General features: G+C 44.4%; 1 pseudogene across 1 annotated transcript in view; it reads right to left on the bottom strand.

The window, feature by feature from the left end:
• Window positions 1-12,316: 12,316 nt before the first annotated feature.
• Window positions 12,317-27,161, bottom strand: part of LOC309798677 (E3 ubiquitin-protein ligase RNF6-like) — a 100,202-nt pseudogene continuing 85,357 nt past the window's right edge. Inside the window, exon 5 of the transcript in view lies at window positions 12,317-14,131. The product of the transcript in view is annotated as an E3 ubiquitin-protein ligase RNF6-like (transcript). The remainder of the gene's footprint in view (window positions 14,132-27,161) is intronic.

The raw sequence follows: 27,161 nt of genomic DNA, 5'->3' as shown, positions 1-27,161 counted from the left end.
TTCCATGGCTCCCCATGACCCACAGGACACGGCCCAGACCTCCCAGCTGCTCCCCCAAACACACCAAGTAATCCCAGAGGCACCATCCATGGTGCCGACTATGGAAATGTTTCCAGAGTTGTGGGCAGTGACAGCTTTCTAGAATGACAGCTGTCATTTATGGCCCATGTGGGCTCTGCAGACCTTACCCTATTGGATCATCACAACAGCTCTGAGAGGTGGGCATTTTTATATCTGTTTTACTGATGAAGCCAAGTGAGACTCAAGCATTGAGCAACTTACCCAAAGTCACTCAGCTAAGAAACACTCAGATCCAGTCTGCCAAACACCCATGCCTCTGCTCACTGGCCCCTCCAGGTTTGCAGCTGCCGTGTCTTCTTTCAGGACCACTCTCATCCCTGCCTTGATTGCCTGGGAAAATGCTGCTCCTCCTTCGCAGCCTAGCTCTGACGTCCCCTGTGCCATGATGCATTCCCGCAGCCTTCTGTGCTCTGCTGCAGAGGCAGGTGGCCAAGCCTGCTTGTATGTTTACACAACATACTCCCCATGTCTAGGGCACTATTCCTTGTCTCTGCCCTCAGAGCCCAGCATGGGTCCATATACAGCGACAGCATCCGACAAAGGGAGGAAGGAATGCATTTGATGGAATTTAATCATAATGATGGCTTCCAGGAGTCTAAAGTGAAGAGTATTTGGGACTTCCCTGATGGTCCAGTGGTTAGGACTCTGTGCTTTCACTGCAGGGGCAGGGGTTCAATCCCTGGTCAGGGAACTAGGATCCCACAAGCCGTGCAGCGTGGCCAAAAAAGTAAAAACTAAAAAAATAATGAAGTGAAGAGTCTTTCCTGTCCAGAAACCATTCACCTATAGACACCTGTTCTCTGTGTGGGCAAGAACTCAGACACTGACACCTCCTCCTCGTGGGGAAGCTGTTTGGGGCCAAGGGCTGAGGTCTTACAGGTGAGTCCTTTGAGCAACCGCCCAGGGCTCCCAGGCCTGACCCCGAGCCCCCATGGATCAGAGAGCAGCTGAGGGAGCAGTGAAAATAGTGACCAGCTCCCGCTCCAGGCAGCAGCACTTTCTTTTATTCCATCCTCACTCCCACCTTGTGAAGTATGATCACCCCATTTCACAGGTGAGAAAACTGAGGCTCGAAGAAGTGGAATGACTTGTCTCAGTCATCCAAATTGTAGATGGTGGGGTTGGGGTTTGAACCCAAAGTCCGAACTCCTTCTTCAGCACCGGAGAGCCCCCGAGAAGGGGAAGGAGTGCCTGATAGCAGACATTCCTAGTTAAACCAACGCAGCAGGAGCTAGCTCTCAGACGCTTTACTCAGCCGGGGAAGGAAACAGCAACCCCTGGTGGCAGCTGAGCCCTGAACAGAGCAGAGCAAGAATATCTGGAGCTCCCCAAGAAAGCAAAGCCCATGAGCAAGAAACTGGGAGCTGTACTTCCCCACTTGCTGGCATCTGGGGCCAGGACCCCAGTCTGGGAGGTCCTGTCAGTGGCCAGGCTGCATTCTGCAGTCTCTGAGGAAGGGGCTCAATAGGGTTTTCCCTGCACCATAAAAGTGTCTGGCTTTGGGGTTCCCTGGTGGTGCGGTGGTTGAGAATCCGCCTGCCGATGCAGGGGACGCGGGTTCGTGCCCCGGTCCGGGAGGGTTCCACATGCCGTGGAGCAGCTGGGCCCGTGAGCCATGGCCTCTGAGCCTGCGCGTCCAGAGCCTGTGCTCCACAACGGGAGAGGCCACAACAGTGAGAGACCCGTGTACCGCAAAAAAAAAAAAAAAAAAAAAAAAAAAGTGTCTGGCTTTGTCCAACCTCCTAGACATTGACCTTCCTTAATAGCTTAGTGACAGACCTCACTTCTTGCCCCCTTAGGAATGTTCCACGTGAATCACCTTGGAGTCACACAGGTGTGTTTGGCCCTCGACAGCTCAAAGTTTGAACTCTCAGTCCACTGCAAGGTCAATCAGTGCTGTCCTTGGTCTGATGAAGAAAGCTGAGGGTCAGGAAGTGAAGATGGACCCAATCCACTTCCTTGCTGCCAATTTGCTATTACTTTGAGCATCCTGATAACCAGTGTGGTGAGTGGTCAGGAGCTGGGCGTGGGAGCCAACTTGCCAAGCCTCAGATTCTCTTTTGTAAAATGGAGCCAGTAATAAAATCTTGCTTGAGAAAAAAATGAGATGAGATGCAAACAGCTCCTAGTACAGTCCCTGGCAGGAAACACATCCTAGAGATCTGTGGCTGGTGTTATCATTCCTGTGTCCTATGTGCCTGTCCACCTCCCTGAGCTCCCTACCCACAGCTAATGAGCAGTCCCTACCAATTCTAGTTGAAAACCTCTCCAGCCACATGGCACGATCCACACCTCTCTCCTGAATTAGTCCAACAGGGTCCTAACAGGCTCTACGTGCTCAGCCATGGGAGCCTGTAAAGTCAGCCTGACACTCTTTCTGGGGTGATGGAAATGTTTTATATCGCCATCTGGGTGGTTGTCACTTGAATGTATAAATACACCTAACTTCATCAGTTAAGATATCTGCACTGGGCTATATATAAGTTATATCCTAGTAAAAATTTAAAAACAAAATCTAAATGATTAAATAAATAAATAAATAAATAAATAAAATCAGTCTGACACTATTTCTCCTTAAGGTTTCCTAAGGTGCCTCCCCCAGACTCCTTCTCCATATAAACTCTTCATTTTTAGGGAATATCATTGTGTTTTACACATCCATGCTTGTGTAGATATTGCTTCCAGAACCTGGACTCACTGAGCTCATTTTGCACTTGGAAAACTCCTACTCATTCTTGGAGATGCAGCCCTCTGTGAAATGTCCCTGACCTTCCACCTGCTCATTTTAAACGGAAGCTGACAAGTATGTCGCCCATACAGAGAGCTCACGGGTAGCTGTCTTGCTTTTTCCCTGGAAGACCCATAGCAAAGGAAAGCCTCATCAGCTATCCAGGAAAATCCATTTATTTTCCCATTCTTATGAACAGAGAACCAAAGAGTCCCATACATTCAGAAAACCAACAGCACAAAAGAAAAAAAACGTCAAGATAAATAAAATAATTGGCCTCAAAAGAAGCTGAAATACCTCAAGAAATAGAAAAGAAACTTAAGAGACTAGAAACTTCCATTAATCCTTAAGGAGATTAACAAAGTTTCTGAATCCAGCAAATAAGAGCAGATTGCTATGAAAACATGAGACCAAGAAAGCAAGAAAGAACCCTTGAAAATGAAACGTATGATTTCTGAAACTGAAAAATATTTTATTGGGAGGTAAAGAAATGTCTCATAATGTAGAGCAAAAACACAAAAAGATGGAAACCCTATGTAAAAATAAGAGGCATAGATGATTAATGCAAATGATCCATTATCCAATTAATAAAATTTCCAGGAAGGGAGACCAAGAAAATGAAAGGTAGCATATCAGTCGTACTCTAAGCAGGAGAGTTCACCCCCAGATAGTCACATGAAGAGATCTTCATGGGAAGGTAACAGAGAGGTGTGGGCAGAGTTAAGGGAAAATACAGGATATGGTGAGGTAGTCAAAGACTAGCAAAAGAAGTTACCACCCTACAGCTAATGGAATCAGGGGAGACAATCCAGTCATAGAACTAGGGGACTGTGGAGGAAGGGCTACCTGATTAACTGCTATAGTCTAGAGGCATGGCACCATCACCAGAGACTCAGCATTCATGAGGATGGGCCAGGGTTAGGGAGTCTCAGAGGCTAAGAGCAGAGAGTTGGAGCCCAAGTGGAATGAGAGGATGTCCCCATAAGGGGCAGACCAGGTGAGTGTTGGAGCTGAGTAGGGAGGAGTACATCTGCACAGGGTAGGGCAGCTACTGGAGCAGCCCAGCACTGTGAGAGCAGAGCACCCCGTGGTGGGGAGGGTCTGGCATGGGATGTCGGAGCCGGAACAGAACAAAGAGAGTATCCATACAGGGGAGCAGGGATTTGGTAGCCCAACGCACAGCGTCAGAGCCCAAATACAATGAAGAGGGTGCCCACACAAGAAACGGGAACAGTCAAGGTGGAATGCCAAAGCCCAAGCAGAATGAGGTGCTGGTGGGAGGGTGTCCTCCTATGGGAAGTTGGTTCCATGCAGGGAGATCAACCAAGCAAAGCAAATATATTAAGAATGATGGGAGCCAGTTTTCTCACTGATTAAGAAGGCAGTTACAAATACAGAAGGGGAGAAAAACAGAATGAGCCCTGTGGCTTTGAATTAGAATTAGAGGTATTATGTAAATTAATGGTTTTCAATATATAGAGATAAATATTAATGTAATTGTGAGACACACACACATATACACACACACTTTTAGTTCTGTCCACTGAGACAGCCTAGGAGCAATGACCACCCCAATAGCAATGAGAACACCTAGCACCCATATCTGACTTCTAAAAGCCATTCTCCACTAAAAGAATCCAAGGGGCAGGGAAAATACAAGATGAGCCTGTAAGATCTTTGGGGCCTACAAAGTAACAAAGTGCTCTAAGAATGATGGAGCATGTTGAAAAGACCCAGAATCCAGTTTGAAGAGGTCCTCACTGGTCAAATCTGGGACAATGTGAGGATTAAAATAAACAATGAGAGTAATGGATAATAACCCACTGAATCAAACAGAAAGCTGTGTCCTTTCCAATATAAATAAATGAATAAGTGAAGTGAAAGTTCAATGGGGAATAAACAGTATGTCAAGCATTCTGATGGTTGATGCCTCTTCTGGTCATTGGTGCTTGTTCTGACGGCTGATGCCTTGTTCTGATAGTTGGCACCTATTCTGATGGTTGGTGCCTATTGTGATATTGGGTGCCTATTCTGATGACTTGTGCCCCTTTTAATGGGTTTTTTAAAATAACCTGTTTACCAGACCAAAACTATGGAAAACATGGTCCTTTAAAATTTAATTCTGAATATAAAACATTTGGGGAATATAATATCCTTGCACCTGTGTAGATGCATATGCTATTGAGGGAATACAACAATCAGAAATGATTTTTTTGTAGATAACCATTACATGTTTTAACTGTTTTCAATACCAGTATATATCTGACCAAAGAGAACGATTTCATAAATAATAGATTTTTAAAAATAAAACAAAATGTAAATAAATAAAGTAAACCTTATGCTGGAAGCAGAGACTCTCCAAAACGCCAACAGGCCTCCTTTGGCTTGTGTGTTCCTCCACCTGACAGCTGGCTCCGTTTCTGGATGTGGAATAATCCTCTTTGATTACTGTAGCTGTCTAGTTTATCTGCTGCTGCAGAAAGAATCAGACGTAAGGCACAGTATACACCTCCAGCACTCATTTGTCTGAATTCGACTTTTAATAAGTGTGGAACAGGAAAGCCACATTTCCTTTCTAAAGTGCTTCAGAACATGTGGCAGTGGTTACCCCTTACATAAGACAGCCTGTTTATATTTATTTTTAAACATTGGTGCTCCCCAAGCATTTCTTTATCTTCTACTTATTTGTGAAGCGGATGTGTTCCAGAAGACTTTATGGGATGAAAAAAAGCCTCATGATCCATTCATTTATTCATGCACTTATTTACTAAAAAATTATTACCAGGCCCCTACCATAGGCCAGGCGCTCTTGGAGACCTTGAGGATGCAGAGGTGAGCGATATCCTCACCGTTTTTTTGTGGCAGTTGAACATCCGTCCAAGAAGTTTCCTGGAATGCGTGCGAAAAGAAGCATCACTCCTACCCGCTTCCAGATATCCACGCTTTACCCCGAAGTGGAGAGGAGACGTGTCCCCAGGAGCTGCAGGTGAGCGATGGGGCCTAGCCAGGAGCCAGGGCTGCTGCCAAGGCGGGCCTTCCCCAGTCCGGACCGCCCGCTTCGGGACACCCGGCGGGGCGGGGCACGGAGGGGCCCGGCGGTGCACTCCGCTCCCGGCCCTCCCTCCTCCCGGCCCCCAGGGGGCGCTCGCGCCAAGGCATAGGAGCAGGCAGCGCGTGGGCGACGCGTGGGCTGCGTGGCCAGCGGATCTTCAGAAGATGAAAACGCTTTGCGGAGGCGTGGTGCCCAGCTGCCCGCTCGGGCCCCGCTTCCTCCCTCTAGCTCCCCACACTCTCCGCCGCCCCCGCCCGCCTCCCCTAGAGACTTAGGGCCGAGCGGACCCACCCCCGACGCCTGGAGTGGAGACCGGGTCCCCGCGGAGCCCGAACTCCCGGCTTGGAGTCTCTTCTCTCTGCCGCCGCTGCGCTGCCCCGGAGCCCGAGGGGAGGGCGGCGCGACCCTCGACCTCGCCCACGGCCGAACCGCCGCCGCACTCGGGCTGGACCCCGCCAGCCGAAGCCCAGTCCGCCCTCGGGGCCCCGCGCCTGGTAAGTAGGGGCGGACCCAGCACCGCGTCCCCGGGCTGCTGCGGGAGACCAACTTTTGAGTCCCACGTGTTCGCGTTCGCTCGGAGCCGCCCCTGCTGTTTAGGAAGAGCTGGGGGCAGCGTCTTGGTCCAGGGGAACTTTGGTGCGCCGTCTAGCTCCTGCCTTCCACCCGGCTCACCGGGGCCGGCGGGAGCGGGGAGAGGTCCAACCTGCGCCTCCTGAGGGGAATGAGGAGGGGGAGGCGCAGAGTCTCAGCGTCCCAGCTGCAGTCGCAGCGCCCCACCTCCTGAGCGAGGGGAAGTGGTCGGGGGGCGAGGATATGCGGTGTCCCAGGGCTGGAGCCGCTGCAGTGGGACTCAGCCTCCTAACCATCCCCCCCCACACTCTTACAGTAGGTTCCAGTATTTGATTGAGTCTTGGGCTCTCGGGTTTACAACTCATCCACGGGCTCGAAACTCATCCATTGGCTCGTAGGTCCCTTGAAGAGCTCAAAGATCTTGCTTTGTATTTTCCATGAGGAGGAACCTGGACCCTGCCCCAAGGCTGCACATTGTTTCTGGATTGCCTCTCCCTTGTTTGCGCATCCCCCCCTCCCTTCCCTGATTTGCAAATGTTTGAACCTGCTGTTTGGAACTCGGGGAAGGTCTTGGAGGCTGAATGACGCTTATTTCCTACAGACCAGAAACGGGGGACACAGAAAGGCTTTTGTGTCCAGGAGGGCCCCACAGGGTCCTTGCTTTCAGGCTGATCCCTGAGAAAAGTACTGTTAGGAAGATGCGTTCCTCCCTTCCCTTGAAGGACGCGGGTGGCCTTTAAGGCTCTAGTTCCCCCCACCCCTTGCTCCCGCCTTCCAGGTCCTTGGGGTTGCATGGAGGAGGGGGTGCAGGAGGGGCGAGGGCTGCAGGGGGGTCGGTGGTTGGCAGTGAGGGAGGCATTGCATGCGCGCCAGTGCGGGTCCTCAGAGGCGCTCCCCGCCCCGACCCCTCGGAGCCCAGGATCCCTGATTCCCTAATGGACTGCCCAGGAAGCCAGTGGGCTGTGTCATGTGCTGCCTTGTCACAAGTAAGAGGAGATGGCCTCCCGCTGCACCAGGAGTGACCAGGCTTTTGCCCACACGTCCCCCAGAGCTCCAAGCCCTGGGTCATGAGGCGTAGCTTTGTGGGAGCCGGCGTCCCTGGACCAGGGGCACTCGAAAGAGATGGTGGGTGCTGACCAGTGAAGCAAACTGGCCTTGGAGGTGGTTCACGCACATCTTTATGCAGGTGAATCAAGCAGCCTGGAACTAGGTGCTGGGTGCCCTGTAAGTGAAGCTGAATCTGGCCTCTGTACCCCGACACCGAATTAAATCTTGGAAACAAAGTTTTGGGTGAAGTACAAAAGAATAGCTTTATTGTTTTGTCAGGCAAAAGGGGCCAGAGCGGGCTAATGCCCTCAAAAACTGTGCTGTCCCAACAGGGAGGGGGTAGTGAAGAGTTTTATAGTGATAGTTCGAAGAGGGCGTGATCAACTTGTGGACATTTTTCTGATTGGGTTGGTGGTGAGGTAAGTGGGAGTCAGCATCATCAACCTTCTGGTTCCACCTGGTGGCCTGAGGTCTACGTGCTTGTGGGCAGCATACAGTTAACTTCTCCCACCTGGTTGGGTTTCAGTATCTGCAAAACAGCTCAAAGGTATTGTTTTGCGTGTCCCTTGAGGGGGAACCAGGACCCAAGGCTGCACTATTGTTTCTTTGGGCAGTTTCTCCCTAGTCTCCGCATCCCCCTCCCTTCCCTAATTAGCAACTGTTTGAACCTGCTGGTTGGAACTCAGGGAAAGTAATGGAGACCGAATGAAGCCTATTTTCTGTAATCAAGAAATGGCGGTGTTGACTTAAAAAAAAAAAAGCACAACATAAGAGTTTCGAGTTAAGTTTTATTTGGGGCAAAATGAGGACTGCGGCCCAGGAGACAGCGTTTCAGTGAACTCTGAGAAACTGCTCCGGGGAGACGAGGAGGGGAGCCAGGTTATATAGAAGTTTTATAACAAAGGGCAGGTAGTCAGAACGTCAAAAGATTATTGTTAACTAAAGAAAACCAGGTATCTCAAGTTAAGGAATTTAGTGCTTTTCTATATGTGGGAAGATGCAAGAGTCTGGGCTCACTGAAATCATTCCTTTGATATGCACCTCAGCCATCTGGGGCCTGTATCCTGTGTTTTCACATCCTGAGTTTCCTCAGGGCTCACCGTAGGGAGTGGCTGCAGTCTGTTGGCTGCTAGATGGCAGGTATTCTTTTCAGCCCTGAGTTCCCTCAGGGCTCACTGGCTCACATTGGAGGGCTGCAATCTTTGATGACCATGACATCCTTTGTTTACTGATATGGCAGGAAATATTCCATTTATAAATATTCCATTAAATTTATAAATATTCCATTTATCAGTCCCTCCTCTTGGTCGGAAATTAGACCAATGTTCGGGAGACATTTCATGACCAAATTTTGTCCCACAGCACTGGGAGGTTCATCCCAGATCAGGTGAAAATTCTTGTTGATATGCCACTCCAGGTGTTAATTTTCAGATTAGGGCCCTGTTTAATCATCAGATTAAAGATTTTCTGGATCCTTTGTCTTACTAATCTATTGTGATCCAGGAAATGTTTTCCCTTGTTGAATCTTCCCATATCTAGAGTTGCACAATATATTACAATCACTGATCGCATACGGAGCTATATATTTGATCAACTGTTTCAAGCCGCCTAGTCATCATTATTTTTGTTGGAGGCTCGGTCACACATTTGGTAATATAGAGAACAATCTTGTAAAACAGGCAAAATACAAATAATATAGCTAATAATATTAATAGAATTATGAGTAAATATTTAAGCCAAGAGCATCCCATGCCAAACCAGTTTTCTAAGAGGTCATCAGGATTTGGGAGTGGGTCACTTAAGGCAGAAATCTGATTTTTCATATGGTTCATTAAACATGTTGTATTAGAGGATTCATCAGGTATGAAAACACAGCATTCAGTTTGAATTATGGCACAGGTGCCTCCCTGAGATGCTGTAAGGATGTCAAGAGCCGTGCAATTTTGTAGCACTGCTTTTCTCATCATAGAGACCTCAGAATTCAGTAGGCTAATAGCCTGGTTACTATCATTGAGTACTGTAAGAGACAACGATCTTATAAAATAGACAGGATGTGGGGCTTCCCTAGTGGCGCAGTGGTTGAGAGTCCGCCTGCCAATGCAGGGGACATGGGTTCGTGCCCCGGTCCAGGAAGATCCCACATGCCGCGGAGCAGCTGGACCCATGAGCCATGGCCGCTGAGCCTGCACGTCCGAAGCGTGTGCTCTGCAACGGGAGAGGCCACAGCAGTGAGAGGCCCGCGTACCGCAAAAAAAAAAAAAAAAAAAAAAAAAAAAAGACAAGATATAAGTAATGCAACTAGTAATATTGACAAAGTTATAGTGCAGCAGGGAGACCCAATTATAAACAATTTGGAAACAAAGAACAAATTAAAACAATGCTTAGTATAACTAGTTGTAATCCAGTTGCAGTAAACCATCAAGTCCATAGGAGAGCCAGCTGGAAAAGCCAAATTCTGGCAGGATCAGGTAGAGCGAATTTTTGTTTACAAGGGTATACTTTATCAACTTGTAGGCCATAGCATAAGATAAAAGGTTTTTCTGAAAAAACAATATTAAAGCTAGTATATTTCCCAAAGTCATAAATTTATAAATCATATTCATCAGTTCATTCAGCCCCATGTAATTGATTCCTGTTGATCTGAAGTAATCAGGTTTTCCATCATTTGTTACATAGTTCAGTGGTATTATCTAAAGGCCATCAGAAACTTATGTTTGTTAAAAAAAAAAAGTTCTTTTTATGAGTCTTCTTGAAAATCTTCAATCTGTAAAAGCATCAGGACTAAACTTAAAATAGTGTGGTTAAAGATTTGAGTACAATGCAATTAGTAGGAAACTTGGATATTTCCGTGACATGTAACATTTTAGAATAATTAGAATTATGACTGATAACACTGTATCAGGGCATATCAGATGTTAGGAATTCCATATAAATTTTGGAATATCTATATTAATGACATTTATCCATACACTATAACCTAAGGTTCGTCTCCAATCACTTGACAATGTTTCTGAAGTAATTAAACATACCAAATAAACTTAGTTTAACATTCCTCTCTAAAGGTTCTGCAGAACCTTAAGGGTAGGACAGGAATAAAGACGCAGACGTAGAGAATGGACTTGAGGACACGTGGAGGGGGGAGGGTAAACTGGGACGAAGTGAGAGAGTGGCATGGACTTATGTATACTACCAAATGTAAAATAGATAGCTAGTGGGAAGCAGTCGCATAGCACAGGGAGATCAGCTCGGTGCTTTGTGCTTTGTGACAACCTAGAGGGGTGGGATAGGGAGGGTGGGAGGGAGACGCTAGAGGGAGGAGATATGGGGATATATGTATATGTATAGCTGATTCACTTTGTTATAAAGCAGAAAACAACACACCATTGTAAAGCAATTATACTCCAATAAAGATTAAAAAAAGAAAATTCCTCTCTAAGATGTCTCAGAGATGTTCCTTCAAAGCATCCCAGAGTCAGCTGGAGGCTAAAAATAACTTTAGTTGGATTTTAATATTTGGGAAGTTTGTTAAAAATATCAAAAAGGTTTTCAAATACAACAGGTCATTGTGAAACAATACTTAATTCATTTAACCAAAGTCGCAAAAAGATTAGTTAAGGGGACAGAAACTCACACAATCTGTTATCAAAAAGGGGCACTCTAAGAAACTTTGTTCAAATTCCAGTCTTGTACCAGTTTACTTAACAAAATCTATTTACTTAGTTAACTTCAATCTAAAATTTAGTTAATCCTGACCATGCATAAAACTTCTTTTCGGGCTTCCCTGGTGGCGCAGTGGTTGAGAGTCCGCCTGCCAATGCAGGGGACACGGGTTCGTGCCCCGGTCCGGGAAGATCCCACATGCCGCGGAGCAGCTGGGCCCGTGAGCCATGGCCGCTGAGCCTGCGCGTCCGGAGCCTGTGCTCCGCAACGGGAGAGGCCACAACGGTGAGAGACCCGCATACCGGGGGGGGGGAAAAAAAAACAAAACTTTTTTGCCTCAGGGTTTATTTTCCACAGCCTTTCATTATCTGTTTTCATATCAGCCTGTCCCTTATTTTTTCTATCCAAATAAACCAACCAGCCCTAAGATATACTTTCTTCCTTTTCCCTCAATAAAATTTAATTCCATTCCTCATATCTTCTTTACTGGAAACACACATTCTACTTTCCTACTGTACACTGAAATATTTCTGTATTATTCCTATCAGTTTTAATTACATGTTTAAATTAGAATCCTCAACTCTTAAAAACCTTAATTTCTAGTGAAAGTTAAGAAGTAAGCAATTATGGGCTGCCTTTCTGTCTGAGTGGATGGGAGAGCGAGCGAGCGAGCGAGCGAGCGAGTGAGAACGTTTGTGAGCGCGGCGAGGCGCGAGAGCCCGAGGGGCAATCCGCCGCGCCGTCCTGCCGCTGCCCGCCGCGGGGTCCGAGCGCACGGCCGGAGCCCGCGGGGACAAGGGCAACGACCGCGCTCCCGGCCCCCAGCCCTCGTCCCTCGCCCTCCTGCGCCCGGGGACCGCGCCGTCCACACCGGCCGGCCCGCTCCCGGCCGCCCCCCTGGATGTCCCCGGCGCCCTCGCGGGGCCTCCTCCTGCCGCTGCGGCCGCCGGGCGTAGAGCGGGCGGGTTCCCGGGGGCCGCGGCTGCCGGAGCTTCCCCAGTCCCCACCCCCGCCCCGCGACCCCGCTCCCCGGCCTCGCAGGCCGTGACAATGGACTATGACTTTAAAGTGAAGCTGAGCAGCGAGCAGGAGCAGGTCGAGGACCTGTTTGAATACGAGGGCTGCAAAGTTGGCCGAGGCACTTATGGTCACGTCTACAAAGCCAAGCGGAAGGATGGCTTATCACAAATAATTCAACAAAAGAATGCCTGAATACTCAGCTCTACTAAGATGCAACATTTGACTGGATCCAGCATGTCACCCGTTGTTTGCTGTACTGGACCCTAAGACAGGCTGCAGACAGACAGGACACAAGCAATTCTCTGAGAGCCACCGGTCGATACAGTGGATGTGAAATTCATGCATGCAAGGTAACTGCCTGAGCTTGTTTCCAGTTACGTAGTCACTGATGCAAACACTACGGATTTTCCCTAGTTCGCTATCGATACTGCTGTGCTCATAGTTCCGGGTGGAAAGATTGTCAGTCTGCTCTTTGGTTAAACCACGTATGCGGTCATCATCCTCCCTTTCATTAAGCAAGAAGTGAGCGAGGTGAAGGATAGGTAGGGTGCCAGTTTCGACCAAGTTACTTGAATTTCGCAACTGCCTGTCACCTCTGGGGCACGAGGCGGGGTGTCAGGGCTGTCTTCTCGGGTCCACCTGCCTTGGGAGGACCCTCCCCTGTGCTGGCTGACGGCCTCACTGAGGAGACTCACTTCTGAGTGTGTCTCTGGCCGATGCTGACCACTTCTCTGAGCCTCTGACCCATATTCGGCCTCCACTAGAGAACTCAGTTCTCCAAGTCCGTTCACGATCTGCCTTAAAATTGATCGAAGAACCACTGATGATGGTTCAGCGAGCTCATTCTCAGAAATCCTACGAAGAGGAACAGTTATGGTACTAACGGAGGTTCACATACCTGAGCGCTCTAAACGAGAGAGGGTGCGCCGAAAGCCCCCACTACTGCTTTCGATAGTGGCTGTGTTTTCTGCCAGCCCCACCCTAGATCGAGTTCTGTTTGCAATACTGTCCCAGTCTCTGCTTTCTCCAGGACGAATCCTTCTCACTTGAAGATTCATTGCGACTGTTGGATGTCGTCGTGCAACAGTGGAGGACCTGCTGGACTCTTCTCCTTCTTCTACTGTGATTCTTGACACAAGTCTTGAGTTAGAGAATGGAGTATATGCAGTACCTCTGCCTTCTCGGTCTTGCTCTAGAAAGACACGAGATATACCTCTCCTCCTAACAGACCGCCTACTAGTTTGCTGAAAAGGTCTACTTTCCCTTTGTGAACTAGGATAAACAGTGCCACTTTGCCTCTGAATTGATGACCGGCTTCGGCTATTGAAAGTAGACTGTAATCTTATTGGCTCTAATCTTTGGTTTGCACTGTGACATTGGTTCTAGCCCCATTTTCCCAAACATGGGCTGCTCCAAATCGCTGCCCCTCCCTTTGCCTGAGTTCACTACCACCTGATGGACTACTGAAATTAGCGCGTGGAGCACTAGTTGTAGGGGTGCCAACTGCCCCCCAATTCCATTTCTTAATCTTCCGAATGCTGACAAAGATCCTTCTACTGAATTCCACCCCCTCGATCCAAGCGTAGCTCTCGGAACGCTGGCACCACTACCACTGAGGTTCCCTGCAGCTCGGCTCCTTTTTCGCCTGGCCACAGGACTACTTGATCTCTGCGGCCCATCTGTAGTGTGATCTTGGCTGACATCTGAAAGTGGAACGCCCACATAATCTTCGCCACCCATTTCAAATCCTCTATTCTCGTGATTGATGTGGATTTCCAGACTAAATTGGAACTCTCCACTGTGTGGGTTTGTTCAACTCCCAGCTCTCCAAGTCTGGTTCCCATTCTGTCCGCTTCGAGTTGCGTTTCCCGTGCGAGGAAAGGTGTTGATCCATTCCAGCAGAGACTGTTCACGTGAACTTTCTCGAGGGACCCCTGAGTCTGGAAAGCAAACCAAATCAACAACATCAATTCCTAAAATCTATCTTTAGATCTTTATTGAAAGCTTGTAAGATAAACTATGTTTTTATTAAATTAAAAATATAATTAAGAACATCAAAAAAAAGAAGCAATTATGAACTGTCTTTTACATTAGCATTCTGTAGATTGGTGAGCATAAATACCAGTGATAATTTCTAAAAACATTTGTTTTCTTAGAGAGGACATCTCAGGGTGGCAGCAAACATTTTCATTAATAGTCCTAAATACCTTTAGTTTCTCTACTTAGTAATTGATGTCTCAGTATCTTTTTTTTTTTTGGAAATTAGCTATTCAATAAACTTCCATAGCTTAAATTAACACAACTCTAGACCTTTAAGTTATCAAATGTATGAAGGGATAATTTTAAGTAGACATATCTAAAATATATTTTTAAAGTTTACCCCAAAGCTTTTATTTACATTTAAAGTGTTATCAAGCTATTTTTCTTGCAGCAGATATGATAAGGTCTTATTTGACGTCTATTAAACCTAGGTACAATGAAGTATTACATTTAATGTTGATGACTCTAATGGTATGTCTATATTAATTAGATCCACAAACTTTAATACCAGATATCAACTTAATATTGAATATTTCCTGGTTTACTTGAACCTGAAAGTCATTTTGGCCGGTTTCTTTATTTGTAAGCGCTTTTTAAAAAATTAAATAGAGCTCTTTATAAGTTCAATTTTGATAATACTTTCCAGAGGTAGAGATATCTCACATGTATAATGTGTACACAGACATAAACAGGCAAAACTAGAGATCTCATGGCTTCATTTAAAAGAAAAAAACGTAGTTATGAATTAGGTATTACAATATAAACTTACTAGTTTACAAAGGACAGTTGGAATACATTAAAGTTGCTTGCTTATATGACTAAGGCTTTACTATTTGTAAAGCTTGGCTGAGGGAGCATTCCCAACAGTTTGAATTTTATAACTGCCACTTTGTCATTTTTTTTTTTTCCTTCATTTCAGGTCTTGTCTGATTGAGCTAATTAGGCTCAGTCTCAGGTCCTTGTAGCCTGTATTTACATTTCTGGTTTGTAGAGATTTGCAAGAGAAAGACAGTTGCTTTTAGTTTCCCAAAGAACAGGTCTGTCACCTAAATGATACTAAAAGATTTTATCAGTGACAAGATTTCTAATTAAACTGAAAATTATTTTACAAGTTCTATGTTCTATAACTTTAGAGTTTAATTTATCATGCCTTCAAAGGTTTGTATAAGGAATTCAGCAAAGACCTTCTTTCTGAGTTTACAGGTTAAACCCAGAGCAAAATCACTATTATTATTTTTCTTAGCCCTTGAATGTTAGTTCCCAGTTTTACCTACTTGTATGGTTCAGGTAACCCTGTTGGTGTGTTTTAGTATGTTCAATTAATATTTCCTGAGGGGCAGATTTATATGCGTTGTCTTATAATACCATGTAGGGGAAGTATTTCCCAGTGAAACATGACTATTCCACAATGTAATTAAACAAAAGAGATGTAGCCATCTTATATAAAGCCCATTTAAATATACCAATTTTGTACTTTCATCTCAATTCCATCAACTTTATACCTTTAACTTTACTTTTCATTAAGAGCCAATCAACAAGCTTACAGGAGGAGTTCTAGAAGTTTTTCTTTTTGTTCCCTGTGCATTTTATCTTTTTTTATATAAAAGGCTTCTGGGATCCCCAGAGTGAGGCTGAGGCAAGGAACTTAGACCCTTTGGCCTAACTGTTGTCCCAAGTAATTGCTGGTCAGGTATCTCAATGTTAAAAAAAAAAAAAAATTGTTTAGCCTGTTAAATATATTTTAAAGCTGGGGTAAATAGAACAGACGTGTTTGGCTTTTAATGTTGGGGACCAGTAGGGGGTCCCTTTTGGCCCATTTAACCTTAGGTAGTGTAATATAAAAACCTTGTGTTTAAATCACATCAGTGTCCATTTTATTTATCCCATTTTAAATAACCATCTAAAGATTTCTTTATTCATTTGAGATAATTCCTTTAAAATTTCTACCTTGTTGGAAATAGTATCTAGACTTTCCTTATAGGATTTTTACTGTTAACATTAATTATTCTAATGATTCTATTAGCATCTGTGAGACCCATTGAGGGAAGGCAAAGACCACAAATGAAGCTTCCCACACCAGTTTTTCTTAATTGTTTTAAACTAAAGAAGTTCTTGGGTAATCATTAGATATATTTCTTTTTTCCACCTTTAATGTGATTTGTTTTTATAGGTACCAATAAAACAGCTGTTTATAATGAGAGTACTCTAGATTGACCAATTTGTTAGTTTCTCCAATTTTAAAAGGATCCATCATTTGGCCATTAATAAAGTATATGTATTTATAGTGGTTCAAACCATTAAGATTCAAGAGGCTTCCCCATAAGAGAGTAGGGGAGGGTGTAACCTACGTAAAATCCAGAAAGTTTACTCTCAAAAATAGTATGGCAGGGCTTCCCTGGTGGCACAGTGGTTGAGAGTCCGCCTGCCGATGCAGGCGGGTTCGTGCCCCGGTCTGGGAGGATCCCACATGCCGCGGAGCAGCTGGGCCCGTGAGCCATGGCCGCTGAGCCTGCGCGTTCGGAGCCTGTGCTCCGCAACGGGAGAGGCCACAACAGTGAGAGGCCCGCGTACTGCAACGACAACAACAAAAAAATAGTATGGCAGAGGTCAAGTTTTCAAAACACAGACTTACACGGAAAGTCCTAGGAAGATAAGGTAGAACATTTACATCTCAAAGACACAGGAAGAGAAATGCAAGTTTCCCCCAGAAGGCCTTTGTTTAAAGTCAGAATTCTGAAAAGATTTTTATCAAGCCAGCTTTTTCACCTTAATTTAACTTAACCACGTATGCAATAAAAGAGCCTCCTCATTTTTAGGGTGTGATTTCCTTTAACTTCCAATTAAGTAAATACTGATTGATATAGAGGCTCATAGGCCTGGATGGTTAACTCAGATTTCTTAGGAAATCCCAATGGATCCCGACTCAGATCGGAAAATTCCTTAGCCAAGGCTCTAAGTTCTCCCAAGGTCCAGGGTGTATACGTAAGCACCCAGGATGGTTCACCCCTCCCTGTAATAGGTTTCTCCTATGGGACCACTGCATGGTACGAGGACTCTGCATCCACCACTCCCATAAGTTTCTCAAAGCCGTAACCAGCCAGGAGGAGTCTTGTCCCTTTTTTTCAGAGCAACGTTCTCATGTAATGTCTTTACTTTTACCCTGACAAATTCTATTAAGGCAGCCAAATTGAGGAAAAGCATCAGATCAGCCTCTTACCTAACCACTCAGCCAAGACCACTCAGTCTCCTACAAGTGAGCAAACCCTGGTATCTTTCAACCAGGGGCCCCCCCCACCGCCCCAGTATCTTTCAACTGGGCGGGGGCAGGTACCTTTTATACACCACCAAATAAAACTCAGATTCATCAACCAACATAGGAGATCCAAGAACCAGGAGAGACTTACCCAAATTCATCTGGACTCTCCGAGGAAGCAGATGGGCACAAGGGGCCGCTACTGGTACCAAGGCTCCGTTTCCTCTTAGAGTTCAGGCGAAGGAGAGAAGTCCACTCCGGGTCCCTTATTCGTGGTCGCCATAACTCTTGACTTAAAAAAAGCACAACGTAAGAGTTTCGAGTTAAGTTTTATTTGGGGCAAAATGAGGACTGCAGCCCAGCAGACAGCGTTTCAGTGAACTCTGAGAAACTGCTCCGGGGAGACGAGGAGGGGAGCCAGGTTATATAGAAGTTTTATAACAAAGGGCAGGTAGTCAGAACGTCAAAAGATTATTGTTAACTAAAGAAAACCAGGTATCTCAAGTTAAGGAATTTAGTGCTTTTCTATATGTGGGAAGATGCAAGAGTCTGGGCTCACTGAAATCATTCCTTTGATATGCACCTCAGCCATCTGGGGCCTGTATCCTGTGTTTTCACATCCTGAGTTTCCTCAGGGTTCACCGTAGGGAGTGGCTGCAGTCTGTTGGCTGCTAGATGGCAGGTATTCTTTTCAGCCCTGAGTTCCCTCAGGGCTCACTGGCTCACATTGGAGAGCTGCAATCTTTTTTTTTTTCTTTTTGCAGTATGCGGGCCTCTCACTGTTGTGGCCTCTCCCGTTGCGGAGCACAGGCTCCGGATGCGCAGGCCCAGCGGCCATGGCTCACGGGCCCAGCCGCTCCACGGCATATGGGATCCTCCCAGACCGGGGCACGAACCCGTATCCCCTGCATCGGCAGGCGGACTCTCAACCACTGCGCCACCAGGGAGGCCCGAGAGCTGCAATCTTTGATGACTGTGACATCCTTTGTTTACTGATATGGCAGGAAATATTCCATTTATCAGTGGACACAGAAAGGCTTTTGTGCCCAGGAGCCCCAGAGGGTCCTGCTCGGTATCATAAGGTGCCAGAGATATTTTGGAAATAGAAAAGGAACAAGTATAAACATGGAAGACCCAGAAGGTCAAGGATAAGACGTCCTCCATCCTTTTCTTTCCCCTTTTTTCCACTCTCCCTCCTTCTTCCTTCTACCCCTTTGTCCGCCTTTCCATCCATCTTTCTTTCCATCCTTTCTTCCATTCTGTTCTCTCCTCCTTCCCTCCCTTTCTCCCTCCCTCCCTCTCTCCCTTCCTTTCATTCAACAGACATGTTTAGGTGTCTGCTGTGTGCTGTTGGTACTTAGTTGGCACGGAATTTTGTTGCCCTTTCTGTCAGGACAGGTCCACCCTTGTGCTACCAGGGAACACTTCTGTACTGTGTTACCTTCCCCTCCTCTTTCCTTCCTTTATCAATTAGCATGTATGGAACGGCTGCCTTAGAGAAGAAAGCTAAAATGATCATGGAGTTCACCTTCAGGAAGGAAGGTTAAAATCAAGTTTAGAAATCGAGGTATGAGCATGTGAAAAGCTGAATAATAGTGGAATAATTACATGATGTCACAAAACAAGGATGTGAGATGCCAGAAGACAGCATGAGCATTATTGTTGGAGTGAAACGAGACACCGGCTGAGTTTAGAGAATGGAGCAGTCTTTATGGGGTGGATGGGTTTGGGAAAGCCCTGTAGAGAAGGAGCGTAAACTGGGGTTCCAAATAGGATTTTCATATTTGGAAAAGAGAAAATTTCAGTCCAGGAAAGGGGAATGACATGGGTAAAAGCTCAGCAGTTTTGGTCTTTTTTGTCGTTGTTGTTGTTGTTTGTCGCCTACATTTTCCAAGGGAAAGTTCCAGTCCAGGGAACCTCTTTCTTTCCCAGGGCTCCTTTGCCGCCACTTCCTCTTCAGTTCTGTGTTTTTCCCCACATTTTAAATTCACCTGTTGATGGGCTCAGGGGAAGCACCCCGTTTCTCTCAGTCCCTGCCTTGATCAGCAGACTGGTCACTTTTTGCTGTACATAAAGAGCTTCTTGGAGGGGACATCTAAACTGAAGAGAGTGTGTTGAAATGTTATTCCCAGCTTGGTGGTTGAAATTCCAACTGTAATTTTTATCAGCTCTGGGTGAGCCAGAGCATGGGCTGACATGCTGGAGATCTCAGAGGGCCTGAAGTCAAGGATTTCACTTGGAATTCCTGGCGTGGCTGGCCCAGTGTGATTGAGTCCAATCCAGGGAATGCTCATTTTTCTTGCACGCTGTATGTACATTTAACAGTTGTTCTTGGATGTTTTCATAGTAGAAGTGTGTTACATGCTGAAGCCAATCCATATTATTTTGTTCCGACATCCTCAGTCCATGAAGGAATAGTTGATTTTCAGATGCCTGCAGAACCTTGATCCTAGCCAGGTGTCTGGGTCTTTCCCGGCAGTGACTTGAGTGAAATCTGACCGATATACTGTGGTGACAGCCAGGCTGTGGAAGTTGAAGATTCTAAGTTTATTCCCTCTGAGGCTGGCATTTCTCTGCGATTGTTCCAAGGCTAGGGAGATATAAGGTGGCCAGGGTCCCCCTAGGCTTGTGGCCTCTTGATATTTGCCCTTAAGTAAAAGAAAAAATCCCTTTACCAAATACTTGCTGGTTGCTCAGAATAAAAATTTTCTCATCGGTACATTACAACTGATTATTAAAAAGTTCACATTCAGGCATCCTGTGTGTGTGTGCGTGCACGCGCTGCGCGCAGAACAAGGAATTCCTTTTCCTTCTAAGGACAGTGTAGTGATTCTCAGGGTCTATTTGATCTTTCCTTCCCTTCCTTCATCAGGTGAAATCTGGTTAAAAGGGTTACCTTGGAGCAGAAAGGAAGAGGAAAGATGGTCCTGGTGGTAAAGCCTCACTGAAAGCTGTCCTAGAATGATATTGTCAAAAGACAGTTTTGAAAGTTTTAATTCAACTCTACATGTTATAAAAAAGGGAAACCTAGGTCCAGAGATGTCAAGTGATTTGGGCCAAAGTGATGCAGCAGCTTAAAGATAAACCAGGATCTGAGTACAGGTTCTCTGACTCTTGGAAATAATTGCATGTACAGAGTCTTTGCACCCTGTTATCAGAGTATGTTAGACAAAGAAAGCAATGATAAATAAATTAAATGTTTGATCAGCAGAATAAATGAAACAGCTTTGTTCCACACTTCATTGGGAGAAATTTAATAGAATTTTTAAGAAAAATTTTAAAAGTGGAGGATAAAATATATTTCAAGAGTACAGAGGTCTTTTACAAAGATATATAGGGTCTGTTTGAAAAATATTCTCATAAATAAAGCAATCAGACTTAATTGCCTGATATAAGGACTTTGGAGGTGTAGAATGCTGAGCTAATTAAAAGCTATCCAATTGCTCAAAAACTATTAAATAGCTGTTTTGTGAAAGAAGAAACCAAGTACACAATATATCAAAAGACAGTAGAAGTGCAGTCTTCCCTGTATACCATGGGATGCAATCAAAACTGTAATTGGACTACATTTCCTACTCCCAAACGCCAGTGTTAGAGAAGAAAAATAGAGATTAAAATAGCTTCTGAATCAAAAACATTTTAAGAAAAAAAAAGAAAGAAAAAGGAAAGAAAAATCAAAATAATCTGGGTTTTGATGAAGGAAAAACCAAGTGGTCTAATGAACAAAGTTATCATGTCTAGCCCCAGCTTGACAGTGCCTGTTCCCTCTCCTCCTCCTCAGCTGCCCCTCGTCTTCACCTCAATCACTGAGAAATTAGGAAGGCCTGGCCCCTGCATTCCCAGAGTCAGGATCTTGAGGAGATTGGGGGGGTGGGGGGATGGGGGCTGCCCTGGGGCTATCTTCTCTACCCTGGCCCCTTAGGGAAGGCTCTGGGAGGGTCAGAGAGAGCACTGATCCCAGCTGTAGGCACATCTCCCACGCCTCCCAGCTCAGGCGGTTGAAGAAAGGCCTTTACGAGCTGCAGACGTGCCTACTTGCAGCTCCTCCAGTAACAGCTGCCCTCTTAGAGCCGGGCTCCAGTGCAGAGCCCTCAAGACAGTCCTGTGTTCCCCACCCAGGGGAATGCGCAGAGTGAGCTCACTGGCAATCATGCACAGTTGGCTTAGCTTCAACCCAGACCTCCTCCACTGTTCCCCATCTCTCCAAGTCACTACTGTCATCCACCCCAAAAGTTTACTGATCACCTGTATTGGTTGCATTATTAGAAGCAGTATAGATAGAATTTAAGAGCAGTGTCTCTGGAGCTGGGATCCCTGGGTCTAAATCTGGACTCCACGCTTGCAGCTGCATGATTTGGGCCAAGTTACTCAATCTCTTTATCCCCAGTTCTATTATCTATCGATATGGAATAATAATGATAAAGGGTCCCAAGGCATGAGTTGTGAGGTTGTTAAATGAGAAGGGCCTTAAAGCACTTTGGTAGTGCCTGGCACAAAATAATTGCTCCTTAAATGTTAGCAAAGATTATTACTTTGACCTATAGGGACACAGGGTAAGGGTGTCATACCGTCCCTGCCCTGGAGGGATTATGCTGTAATCTGGGAAGCTGAACATTTTTCAGTCATGAAGAAGGAAGTTGGTCTTGTGACCTTGTGCATCCAGCAAAGGATCAGTTGTTATGTCTGAGGATGGATCGCCATCCCTCCCCCCACCGTCTAGCATGGGTGGGACAGAGGCTTCCTGTTTCCCAACAAGAGCTAAGCCCTCTAGTCATGTTAGTTTCTTCCATATTTTAGACTTCTGAGAAGTCCTAAGTTTCATTCACTCTTTTTCAAAAAAAAAAAAAAAAAAGCAAGCTCCTGGTTACACAGGCATAACTACATGTAATTGCCTGAAGAAATACCAATAGAATAGACATGCATTCTTAAATATGCTACTGTTCTCGAGGCCACCTTTTTGGTTGTGTCCCTTTGGAAATGCAGTCTGGGAAAATGCAGAGGAGAGACCAGTCTGATTTGCGGAATCTTATATGAATTTGTCAAGCTCATAATGCCCAAACAGATGCATCTCTTAGAATGAAGCTTCTGTGCTCTGGGTAAGTCCCTCCTCTTACTGTGTGATGCCAGTCTTTTCAGTTTAATCCTCTTCCCAACTCGATGACACTCAAGGGTAGGATGGGAGGAAGGATTTCGCACCATTGCCATCTTGGCTACGAACTTCTGTTTATCCAGGAGCATCACCTCTTGGTGGCTTTCACAGCTCATGTCAGTGAGCTGGGGCTCAGGTTCTGCCCACTTCATGCCTAACACCACCTCGAGCAGAAGTTGGCAAACTGTGGCCAAGGAACCCAATCTAGCCTGCCACCGGTCTTTATAAATAAAGCTTTATTGGGACACAGCCACACCCATGAATTGATATATTGCCTATAGCTGCTTTTGTGTTACGAAGGCAGAGTTGAGTAGTATTAATATACATGGCCCCTGTCTTCCAGGAGTATGAAGCTAGGACTTCCTGGGAGGAAGACTTCAGGTTGTGTGGTCGGAAGGAGAGAGTGTCAAGGAGAAGTGATATTTTTTTAAATAAAAATCAGAAAGTCAATGTATTAATGGATGTACATGAGAAATGGAAGCATGGGTGGTCTTGGAGCTGTAGTAACCCAAAGCCTCCATCCCCTCCACAAGGACAGTCCTCTCCCCAAAGATAGGAAAGTCCTGGTTAGCCAACATTTCTAAAGCACCTACTATGTGCCTATCACAGGGTTCGGTGCTTGATATGTGGCACCTCCCCCCTGCTGAAAGGGTACCACGAAAACAAGACAGTGGGGGAAGATTAAAGGGGATAAAAATTCCACCCAGAGGGGCTCTAACTTCACAGAAAATCCCATGTGCTGATAATTCAACCTCTTAAATCACACCTGAGAATAATTTTGCCACTAATGGAGTACTTATGTGAAAATAACTATAGTACATTGTGTTTATTCTTTTTCAATTTTTTAAATTTTTATTTTTTATACAGCAGGTTCTTATCATTCATCCATTTTATACACATCAGTGTATACATGTCAATCCCAATCTCCCATCACACCACCACCACCACCCGCTGCCGCTTTTCCCCCTTGGTGTCCATATGTTTGTTCTCTACATCTGTGTCTCAATTTCTGCCCTGCAAACTGGTTCATCCATACCATTTTTCTAGGTTCCACATATATGCTTTAATATGCGATATTTGTTTTCCTCTTTCTGACTTACTTCACTCTGTATGACAGTCTCTAGATTCATTCACGTCTCTACAAATGACCCGATTTCATTCCTTTTTATGGCTGAGTAATATTCCATTGTATATATGTACCATGTCTTCTTTATCCATTCGTCTGTCGATGGACATTTAGGTTGCTTCCATGACCTGGCTATTGTGAATAGTGCTGCAGTGAACATTGGGGTGCATGTGTCTTTTTGAATTATAGTTTTCTCTGGGTATATGCCCAGTAGTGGGATTGCTGGATCATATGATAATTCTATTTTTAGTTTTTTAAGGAACCTCCATACTGTTCTCCATAGTGGCTGTATCAATTTACATTCCCACCAGCAGTGCAGGAGGGTTCCCTTTTCTCCACACCCTCTCCAGCATGTTGTTTGTAGATTTTCTGATGATGCCCATTCCAACTGGTGTGAGGTGATACCTCATTGTAGTTTTGATTTGCATTTCTCTAATAATTAGTGATGTTGAGCAGCTTTTCACGTGCTTCTTGGCTATCTGTATGTCCTCTTTGGAGAACTGTCGATTTAGGTTTTCTGCCCATTTTTAGATTGGGTTGTTTCTTTTTTTAATATTGAGCTGCATGAGCTGTTTATATATTTTAGAGATTAATCCTTTGCCTGTTGATTCATTTGCAAATATTTTCTCCCATTCTGAGGGTTGTCGTTTCAACTTGTTTGTAGTTTCCTTTGCTTTGCAGAAGCTTTTAAGTTTCATTAGGTCCCATTTGTTTATTTTTGTTTTTATTTCCATTCCTCTAGGAGGTGGATCACAAAAGATCTTGCTGTGATTTGTGTCAAATAGTGTTCTTCTTATGTTTTCCTCTAAGAGTTTTATAATGTCTGGTCTTACATTTAGGTCTCTAATCCATTTTGAGTTTATTTTTGTGTATGGTGTTAGGGAGTGTTCTAATTTCATTCTTTTACATGTAGCTGTCCAGTTGTCCCAGCACCACTTCTTGAAGAGACTGTCTTTCCTCCACTGTATATCCTTGCCTCCTTTCTCATAGATTAGTTGATCATAGATGCGTGGGTTTATCTCTGGGCTTTCTGTCCTGTTCTACTGATCTATATTTCTGTTTTTGTGCCAATACCATGTTGTCTTGATTACTGTAGCTTTGTAGTATAGTCTGAAGTCAGGGAGTCTGATTCCTCCAGCTCTGTTTTTTTCCCTCAAGACTGCTTTGACTATTCGGGGTCTTTTGTGTCTCCATACAGATTTTACTATTTTTTGTTCTACTTCTGTAAAAAAATGCCATTGGTAATTTGATAGGGATTGCATTGAATCTGTAGATTGCTTTGGGTAGTATAGTGATTTTCACAGTATTGATTCTTCCAATCAAAGAACATGGTGTATCTCTCCATCTGTTGGTATCATCTTTAATTTCTTTCATCAGTGTCTTATAGTTTTCTGCATACAGGTCTTTTGTCTCCCTTGGTAGGTTTATTCCTAGGTATTTTATTCTTTTTGCTGCAATGGTAAATGGGAGTGTTTCCTTAATTTCTCTTTCAGATTTTTCATCATCAGTATATAGGAATGCCAGAGATTTCTGTGCATTAATTTTGTATCCTGCTACTTTACCAAATTCATTGTTTAGCTCTAGTAGTTTTCTGGTAGCATGTTTAGGATTCTCTATGTATAGTATCATGTCATCTGCAAACAGTGACAGCTTTACTTCTTCTTTTCCGAAATGGATACCTTTTATTTCCTTTTCTTCTCTGATTGCTGTGGCTAAAACTTCCGAAACTATGTTGAATAAGAGTGGTGAGAGTGGGTAACCTTGTTTTGTTCCTGATCTTAGTGGAAATGCTTTCAGTTTTTCACCATTCAGGATGATGTTGGCTGTGGGTTTGTCATATATGGCCTTTATTATGTTGAGGAAAGTTCCCTCTATGCCTGCTTTCTGGAGGGTTTTTATCATATATGGGTGTTGAATTTTGTCGAAAGCTTTCTCTGCATCTATTGAGATGACCATATAGTTTTTCTCCTTCAATTTGTTAATATGGTGTATCACATTGATTGATTTGCATATATTGAAGAATCCTTGCATTCCTGGAATAAACCCCACTTGATCATGGTGTATGATCCTTTTAATGTGTTGTTGGATTCTGTTTGCTAGTATTTTGTTGAGGATTTTTGCATCTGTGTTCATCAGTGATATTGGCCTGTAGTTTTCTTTCTTTGTGACATCCTTGTCTGGTTTTGGTATCAGGGTGATGGTGGCCTCGTAGAATGAGTTTGGGAGTGTTCCTCCCTCTGCTCTATTTTGGAAGAGTTTGAGAAGGATAGGTGTTAGCTCTTCTCTAAATGTTTGATAAAATTCGCCTGTGAAGCCATCTGGTCCTGGGCTTTTGTTTGTTGGAAGATTTTTAATCACAGTTTCAATTTCAGTGCTTGTGATTGATCTGTTCATATTTTCTATTTCTTCCTGATTCAGTCTTGGCAAGTTGTGTATTTCTAAGAATTTGTCCATTTCTTCCAGGTTGTCCATTTTATTGACATAGAGTTGCTTGTAGTAATCTCTCATGATCTTTTGTATTTCTGCAGTGTCAGTTGTTACTTCTCCTTTTTCACTTCTAATTCTGTTGATTTGAGTCTTCTCCCTTTTTTTCTTGATGAGTCTGGGTAATGGTTTATCAATTTTGTTTATCTTCTCGAAGAACCAGCTTTTAGTTTTATTGATCTTTGCTATCGTTTCCTTCATTTCTTTTTCATTTATTTCTGATCTGATCTTTATGATTTCTTTCCTTCTGCCAACTTTGGGGGTTTTTTGTTCTTCTTTCTCTAATTGCTTTAGGTACAAAGTTAGGTTGTTTATTCGAGATTTTTCCTGTTTCTTAAGGTAGGATTGTATTGCTATAAACTTCCCTCTTAGAATTGCTTTTGCTGCATCCCATAGTTTTTGGGTCGTCGTGTCTCCGTTGTCATTTGTTTCCAGATATTTTTTGATTTCCTCTTTGATTTCTTCAGTGATCACTTCGTTAAGTAGTGTATTGTTTAGCCTCCATGTGTTTGTATTTTTTACAGCTCTTTTCCTGTAATTGATATCTAGTCTCATAGCGTTGTGGTCGGAAAAGATACTTGATACGATTTCAATTTTCTTAAATTTACCAAGGCTTGATTTGTGACCCAAGATATGATCTATCCTGGAGAATGTTCCATGAGCACTTGAGAAAAATGTGTATTCTGTTGTTTTTGGATGGAATGTCCTATAAATATCAATTAAGTCCTTCTTGTTTAATGTATCATTTAAAGCTTGTGTTTCCTTATTGATTTTCATTTTGGATGATCTGTCCATTGGTGAAAGTGGGGTGTTAAAGTCTCCTACTATGAATGTGTTACTGTCGATTTCCCCTCTTATGGCTGTTAGTATTTGCCTTATGTATTGAGGTGCTCCTATGTTGGGTACATAAATATTTACAGTTGTTATATCTTCTTCTTGGATCAATCTCTT

The sequence above is a fragment of the Mesoplodon mirus genome (genome assembly GCF_964341445.2).
Source record: "Mesoplodon mirus genome assembly, chromosome: 2".
Classification (NCBI taxonomy): domain Eukaryota; kingdom Metazoa; phylum Chordata; class Mammalia; order Artiodactyla; family Ziphiidae; genus Mesoplodon; species Mesoplodon mirus.
This window is presented reverse-complemented; position numbering and strand designations above follow the sequence as displayed.